The sequence below is a fragment of the Xylocopa sonorina genome, chromosome 1 (genome assembly GCF_050948175.1).
Source record: "Xylocopa sonorina isolate GNS202 chromosome 1, iyXylSono1_principal, whole genome shotgun sequence".
NCBI classification, from domain to species: domain Eukaryota; kingdom Metazoa; phylum Arthropoda; class Insecta; order Hymenoptera; family Apidae; genus Xylocopa; species Xylocopa sonorina.
In genome coordinates this window covers 14,264,459-14,272,855 of record NC_135193.1, presented here as the reverse complement: position 1 = coordinate 14,272,855, position 8,397 = coordinate 14,264,459, and positions in this window count along the sequence as shown.

Here is an 8,397-nt window from a genome sequence, read left to right as displayed (position 1 = left end):
AACATAATTCCTGTTCGACGACAACGACACTGCCACGCACTTTCCACGTTCCTCTGCCAGCGATCACCACCACTGTTCCTACTCGCCACCAGTCCCTTTCCCACCGAGGGAAGACGCTCGCGTAGCGTGGCTGCGTTGCGAAACGGATGCGCGCTCTCCTACCGGGTTTTCAACAAGTGATCGCAGCAGCAGCAGCAGCAGCAGAAGCGGCGGCGGCGGTGACGACGGATCGGCAGCTCGTCGTTCCAGGGTCGTTCGTCGGCGTATAGGTGGCACAGCACGCGCATGCTACACCTCCTGACGGCGTTGTTATTGTTGCGTAACTGGCGGGCCCGCTAAGCCGAGTGTGCTGCTGCCAACAGCCGGGGAGAGAGAGATAAAGAGAGAGGGAGAGAGGTCGCCAGAGCGAAGTAATAGCAGCCGTGGGTGAGCCAGTGGGCGAGTATCTCCGACGAGAGAGCAGTGAGCGTGCGAGCAGTGCGCCGTCTGGCGTGGCTGACGACAGTCTACTGCCTTCCGAGAACCACGAGGCGATTCCGTGTATCGAACGCGCACTCCCGAGCCACTGAAGGGATAGACGCGTATCATCGGAGTGGGGGATCCTGTTGGGACGAAGGGGGAGACTGTTCCGACGTTCAGACGAGCGTTAAGCCCCGTCCACACGCGTCCGTTCTTTCGAAACGTTTCTGCCTGCGCCTCGTCAGTTATAACGGGTTCCCCGCGGTAGGTTAACACTCCACGTTCGAGCATTTCCGTAGGTATACCGAACTTACGTCGGACGTCGCACATGGAATTCCGAATTTAGTTGAGAAGAAAATACTATCGCTCGCCTATACGGTTGCCAGTTTCGTATACGTACGTCTTGTCTCGTCGAGCGGACTTAAAAATTGTATGTTTCGAACGATTATCCGAGGTGTTCCGTAGAATGCTAAGCACACCTATGCAAGTCAGAAATGTAAATACTTTGATTTTTGTACTCGCTATCGGTTACAGTTTATCAATCGCGTTAAAGTTCATTCAATTGAGAAACATCACGGACTCCCTATCCTATATATGATACAGATGTGTCATATTTCGATAACTTGTACATTTTACTTGAACGCTCGTGAAAGAGAACCGGTATCTCGGTTTTGATAAAAATTGAACGTACGGAGATTTGCCATCTGTCTACACGCCTATCGTGTTCGAATATCTGTGGTTCGTGATTTGTTTCAGCTACAAGCACCGAACGCGTCAACTTCTTTGTCACTTACATACACGCTACACCGTCCGTTACATGTTCGCACGTATACGTGTTCCGTAATACCTGAACAAGGCGGATCCTTATATACCGGGGTATAAAACGTAGGAAGTACGTGTGGACGGACTTTAATACTGGTCTGTATGAGAAAGCCTGCGGAGAGGCAGAGTTAGCGATACCCGGCTAAAATCCTCAGGGACGCACTCTACTACGCTCTCTCTGATCTATACCTCGTATTCGAAGACGATAATGAGGCTTTTAACCGTGGCCTTGCGCCGTTGCACCAAGTTAAATGGGAAATCGACGAAACACCTCGATTCCCCACCCGCTACTAGTTTTTGCGTCATACGGATTTTCTGACGCGGTCTTTGGTAAATTTTCATTGCCGTCATCGCGTCGGCTATGAATGAGACGTGCAACGAGTATACGGCTGTTTACTGCTTATTTCTTACTACGAGAACCATTAACGAGATTCTTAGCTGAAACATCCTGCCTATCAATTTGCCTGGCTAAGGAAGAAAGGTATGCGGTTAGTATCGTTTCAGAGATGTACAGAAATTTTCAGTGAATGAAATTTTTAAGCACGCGCATTCTCAGGAAACGGTGCAAGGAATCGAAGATGCGTAGGTGAAACGAAGAAATTCCAAGTTGATATTCGGTGTCGTTAACACGGTGCTCGAGCGTGTTTCGTTATGAAGATTGATACGAAAGCAGGGAGGATGATAGACAAACAGGAATCCCGATAATCTCCGTTATCTATCCCGGATCGGTAAAAGCTAAGCCAAGGGCAGACATCGTCTTCCGAGGTGTTGTCTCGGCTATGTTTCATCGTCCCTGCGCGAGCGGCTTGTGCAGGGAGACGCTGCTATCTGTCCGATAGCATACAACCTTCTTCTCACGCGTCTGCCAGTCCCGGAAGGACGGCCTTCAGGGAATTGACCTCCGCGAGGCGGCCGTTTCTCGGTAGAGGCGATCGGAAGAAAATACCAATCATGAAAGTGAACAGGAAATAGAAAGGAGCAGTGGCTGTTGGCTCTTATTTGTGAATCTTTTTAATATCAAATCTTACAAAATTATTTATTGATATTAAACAATTACGTGTACGCCATCCTGTTCTGCAGAGGAAATGGTAAATTACACGAGCTATCAATCGGTTGACAAATTTTATTCAGGAGTCAATTAATAAAATGCAGTTACTTGTTGCGTTCGAAATCGTTCCCTGCAGCTGATTGGTCTCGAAATAACCACAAAGTGTAACGCTACATATCAGATACGATCGATAAACGTGCGTAATTGCGAGTTTGTCTACGGTCTACGTGGCACACTCGTTAATTACATCTTCGTTTGATTGTCCTTGGACGATAAGACACAGTAACGATAGCGTATTAACTGTTAATTGTATCACGGGCGAGCGGTTCCTTGTAATATTTCACCAGTATCTTTAATGTATCGATTATACGTATGCATGTACGTAAATACGAATCACCTGCTGAAACACCTGATTTCATAATCACCATGCAACGAAGTTGGTTACACTTACTCGTATCTACTGTCGCGAATCGTTTACTAATCGCTATATAAGTTGGTGTGTACGAACGTGTGTCTTGTCAACTATTTCCGGTGCAAACGGCGCTGTGCACGGCCCTGCAGGAGTAGCAATAAGTAATACGCATTTGTAGTGGTAGAATACGAAGAGAGACGCGACTGGCTGTATATTGTACAGTGTTATCGGTATGTGTACACGGAGAATCCGCTTGTAAGTGACTACTATATGACGCGGGAAATCCTATACGCTTCTTATAGCGGTAGAAGCAATTTGCGATTAAGACTCCTCTTTTAAATTAATACTGGAATTTCTCACAAATACGCCTATGAAGGATTTCAGTACCTGATCCAGGGTCAGGTGCGAGGTTCAAAAGCTATACCTGTCGAGACAATAAAGCAGGCATGTCCAAATGACGACTTTGGTACCAACGTGGCGCCCCTACCAGAGGCATGGTTACGGGTGGGGCCCCTCACGTGCCGAGTTCCCAGGTTTATCAGCAGATTTTCCCCGCCACAGAGAAAATCTGGCATCACATCGATGTATCATATACATATGGACGAGCAAGATTCTTTCTATCTACGTATCGGTGAATAGGCACCGTCGTATCATTACGGTAACGGAATAGGATAGGGGAATGAGCTCGCACAACGGAGCTCCATCGGCTGGGCATGTCTGGAACAGAGGATCGGTCCCATCGCTACGCTGACGGAATACTCCTCGCTTACGGGTCTTAGGAGGTTCAGGCAAGGAGAAGAAACGATGAGACACGGAGGAAGAGCGGTTGGGTCGAGGGGCGAAGAGAAAAGCACGGGGAAGAGTAGACCGGTGGGGCATTTCGTGGAATGTCCTGGCGTCTCGGACGAACAACAGTCGGACTCCTCCGGAACTCCGATCGGGTACGCGTCTTCTAACCTGACTGGTTGGCTGGCTGGTTGGTTACTCACCTATAGTGTACTCAAACCTGGTCGACTTGTATTACAGTACGTTCCACGGTTCAGTTTATACACGTCACCCGGATCGACAATTAACGGTCGATGGACCTCCCTTCGAGTTCCCTCTGTGAAGGATTGGGCACCGTTTCAATGAGTAAGACTATTGTCTCGTACAGATTTCTTAAATTCAGCTTTATTATCACACGGTCGTATGTCTGCATAGGATTATTTGCTCGAAACCTTTCACGAAACAGCGTGTCTATTCAATTAACGCTTCGATTATGCTTTCAGTTTAGGTTTCTATTAACAACGGAGGTGGTGTCATGTAAAGACTACGTGATCAACGCCATTGAGAGTCCACGTGTTCATTATTAACCTTATTACGAATTCCTTTCGTATATATTTTCGATTCAGAACTATGAGGATATTAGAATTCAAGAAATTATTTGAGTTCATCGGCTATACGTACCTTTCGAGTAATGAAATACGTTCTTCGAGTTATTTGAATTGTTTAAATTTTGGAACTACTTGAAAGTACCACTTGCATAACAGATTACACCGACAAAATGTTTAAAAATCTAATCGGACGACTTGAATTGAAGTAACTCGATTAATCCGACCGAGGCTTAAGGAGAGCCCCGGGAATGATTACCACCAGATTCCATGGATTGTATTCCAGCCGTGTCTGACGTAAAAATTTCGATTTGAAATCGCGCCGTCGTCCTTAACACCGCGTCCCGAATACGTAGCACCCTCTTATACAAAGCTCCTCGTGGAACATCCCGTGTTTGAAAAATTCTGACCTACTGTTGGTGACCTAATGAGCGCAGAAGTTGCTCGGAATCAAATGGGATGAAGACATTTGCGGCATTCCCAGTTCTCGAGGAATGTTCTTATTAAGAGTTCGAGCCACGACGAGTTCGTGTCCGGACTCTCGACGGACGTTATTCGTCACCCAAGATAAGTCGAGTTTTGCTCTCGCTTATTATACTTATGTAAGCATCCACGAAAGTTCCCGATTACCGTCGCTACCATTTACTTGCCAACGAAACTGTTACAACCAACCACTATGCTTTTCCAAAAGGAGGAATTGGAAAGTATGGAAACCGCGGGTGGAACGAACCCTCTCGTGTAAAGGGTGATTCTATAGCCTCCTAAAATGTATGCTTCCTATCGAAACACCTGTTTAATCAATGATCAAGCTCGTTCAAACTGAACCGGATACTAGAATACCAGCAGAAGTAAAACCAGATGAGAAATCATTATGCGCAGCGCCACACATGTCGATGCAAAATGCTGAGAACGCGTTGCTGACTACTGTCTTCGTGTATCTGCGATCTTATCGCACATCCGAGTTGCTCGATTAGAATCTGCCACTAATTTACCTGCTAATTTTTTCCAGGATTGCTTCGAAGACGGATCAATATGCGAAAAAGATAAAAATGGAACGTAACGAGTATCTACCCGTACAAGAGAGGTGCCTATGCGAAATTCAGGTAAATGCATATCAAATTTTATGTTTCTTTGAAGATGTTCTTAAATAAGCCAAATACGCGAAATTCTCGTTTGTATGTAGCCTAAAAATTGGTCATTTTTAATATCCTCTTTTCAATTACTTCTAGTTACGCAATGCTTGTTCGCTATTTTACAATTGCGTTATCAGACACTTTGAAGTCAAACAATAGACCGTGTTCTTATCTCGCAGGAGATTCGATCATGAATTATTCTGTGTGCAAATCAAGATTTTCAAATGCCCCCTTATCAACAGCTACAATAAAGTCCAACCTTTATGCGTCGTACTATTATATTTATATGTACAGTAGCTGCAAAAAGTATTAGCACGACAAATAATTTATTTTAGTGTTCACGTGCCGGAGCCAAGCCACAGTACGTACGGTTTCTCATTACCAGTAACCGAGTTTAAAGTATTCGCCCGATCGAGCGCCGCAAATGAGAAAGAAGAGATTAGATGTTTGGAAAAATTTCGAACGCGCAAGTAAAAAATTGTTTGCCGTCCTCTGCGTCCCGAGGATTATCGATCGCGCGGCCAGTGAATCACGTCTCGTGCATTTTTTTTTTCCTTTCGAATCGGAGTGGCTGCGCTGCCTACGTACCGAATATTTTGCTCGTTCACGCGGCCGATGAGTCACGCGACAACACACGTTCGCCGTGCGCGGACCAATACACTTGCCCGATTCGCAAGAACCTTCGACGCGATACGCCGTATTGCACACGAATCTCACGCCTCTGTTATCGAACGAATTCCATGAAAGTCAACCGCTCGACCACTTTTGCGCGTCGCGAACGCGGCCACCGTTTCACCGTTTAAATTCGACGCTAACTCTCCGAGGGGTATACGTTCTCCCGCGACGTTTTTCCTGCACCTGTTTCGCGCCACAGGCTACGTGAATGGAACGCTGTCATCTTCTTATGTCTAACATCGTGAATGAAGCAAACATCGATAAGGAACTGCGTTACATAACGCTGACGAACGTGTACAGTAAACGCGCATCTGTCCGCGAGCCGCGCAACCTTAACTGCATATTAGAAGAAAATCATTTGAATTACCGTGTCAGAGTTTTCATTTCGATGGAATTCAAATTATTCGCTGTCCGGTGTGGTGGTAACGGTGGAAATAGATAAATGATAACGCGCTGCGATTCGAGTGATGCAATAAGTATATCTTTTAAATAACTACTCGAGGAAAATATTACTGTTTGCATAAGCAGTCATGGGAAAACATCGTGTATTGACCAAATAATTTCGTTTCAGTTCTCGACCTTGAATATATTTTATTTGTTAGAAGCGATCGAGAGGATTCGTTTCGCGGATGCGTTATCGCGAACTTGCGAAACTTCAACCAGACCGAAACGGAGACAGAAGTACAGTCGGACAAAATCGTTCGCGATATGTTTGCGTATAACTTTGCGCCATTAGCTTCGAATTAACTACCGCTCTCGTTGGTCGGTGTGCAAATAATGAAGAACAGTTTGATAGGCGCGTGCGTGTCAATAAAAAACGCTGAATCAAGCTATACCAATTATCGGAGATAATAAGTTATTTCTTTAGAATACGGTATTGCATTGGAGAGAAGCATAGTGACTCAGATCTCTTCGTCTAGGTATCGTGGTAGTACAACTATTCGTTTTATTCCACTTCTATGCCTGTATAGTGTATTCTACTGAAATAAATAATCATCAATCGTATAAGAAGTTAGATTGTTCTAGAAATTATTTGAAGAATACAGATCGGGGAATTTCATAGATTTTCAAGTCTTAAAAAATTCGAACAAGATGCCATCGCGTTCGATGTAATCATTCTTGTTTAAAATCGACTTCTTTTATTCACAGCAGCTGTAGAATTATGATCAGGAAAGGTCGACGGAGGTCGTGGCGTACGATGATTTAGCTTTATAGCAATGAGTAATTATAAGTAAGTTCAGACTTTTCAAGTCTGTCGGTGGCCGGATGGCGTGCTGAATCTACTTGCGATCTGCCAAATCGCCGTGCACTACAAAGTTTGTTAACCTGCTTCGATTCATTGAGAATTTTCTAGCTCTTACAAATGAAAAAAATACGTCCGTCAATGATTTAACGTTCTCCTATAAATTTTCAAGATAAACATGACAATTAATATTTAAAATACCACTAGCAACACGGTTGAACTGTGCTTCCGGAAATACCTTGGCCTTTGCTCATCGTGACAATGATTTTGAATTTGAAGTAATGATAATTACATTGAAAAGAGTTCTACGGAATCGTCCGACTCTTTCATTATGTGAATATAATTCAACGTTTATTGTTTCTGAGAACGCAAAAACCCGCAAAGGAATGGTTTTTTTTTTATTCCATATGCGTATGTATTTACCATCGAGCCTGTGAATTGTCATTGCACAATTTATTATATAAGTTTCTTTGCTTTGTAATTCATTTCACAGTCTAGACGTTAGACTACCTCGTTCCCCAGCGCTATTCGAATTAGTCAAGGTGCTCGACTCGAGATCAAGCAGTTGGGCTAATTTGAAAATGGCTCGACGAGAGAAGCAACGAGACGACGCGTGCAATCGTTACAAGTACGGATAAACTGTGGCTATTTGGCAATTCTAAGGATATCACGCGACTATTTATTCTCGCCGTTTATCTAGCATTATCTGCTCGCATTCTCGGTTTCTTTCTTTGCTCAATCGGGCGCTTTGTATGTCACGCAATTTGATCGCAACTCTGGCCCCAGAGTCGTCATTCAGTCATTAGTGACCGAGCGTGACGCAAATCGGGCGCCTGCCACTTGTTTTTTGTTCGTCTGTTTTTCTTGGAATCCCGAGTGTACATCGATAGACGGATTAAAAGTTGCCACGGATACTGTCAGATACGGTTTAACGATTCGTCATGCTGCTTGGCAAACCCTGATGATCCTCCCTGATATTGGAATATCCAGATCTCTCTCTCGAAGTTTGGGACGTCAATATTTTCCGCTACTTGTGCATTTTTTAACATCGATAAAACGATATATTATATATAGATTTCTTCTTTTTGTAAATACTCTAGACGGCGGTGCTAGATTAGTCTCGTACGTTTCGTAATTGACGTTGCAGTCGGAAAAAAGTATCCATATAAAAAGGCATCGAAATTTTATGCACAAATATATTGCATACGTAAAAACTTTTACGCATGTTCTTGATG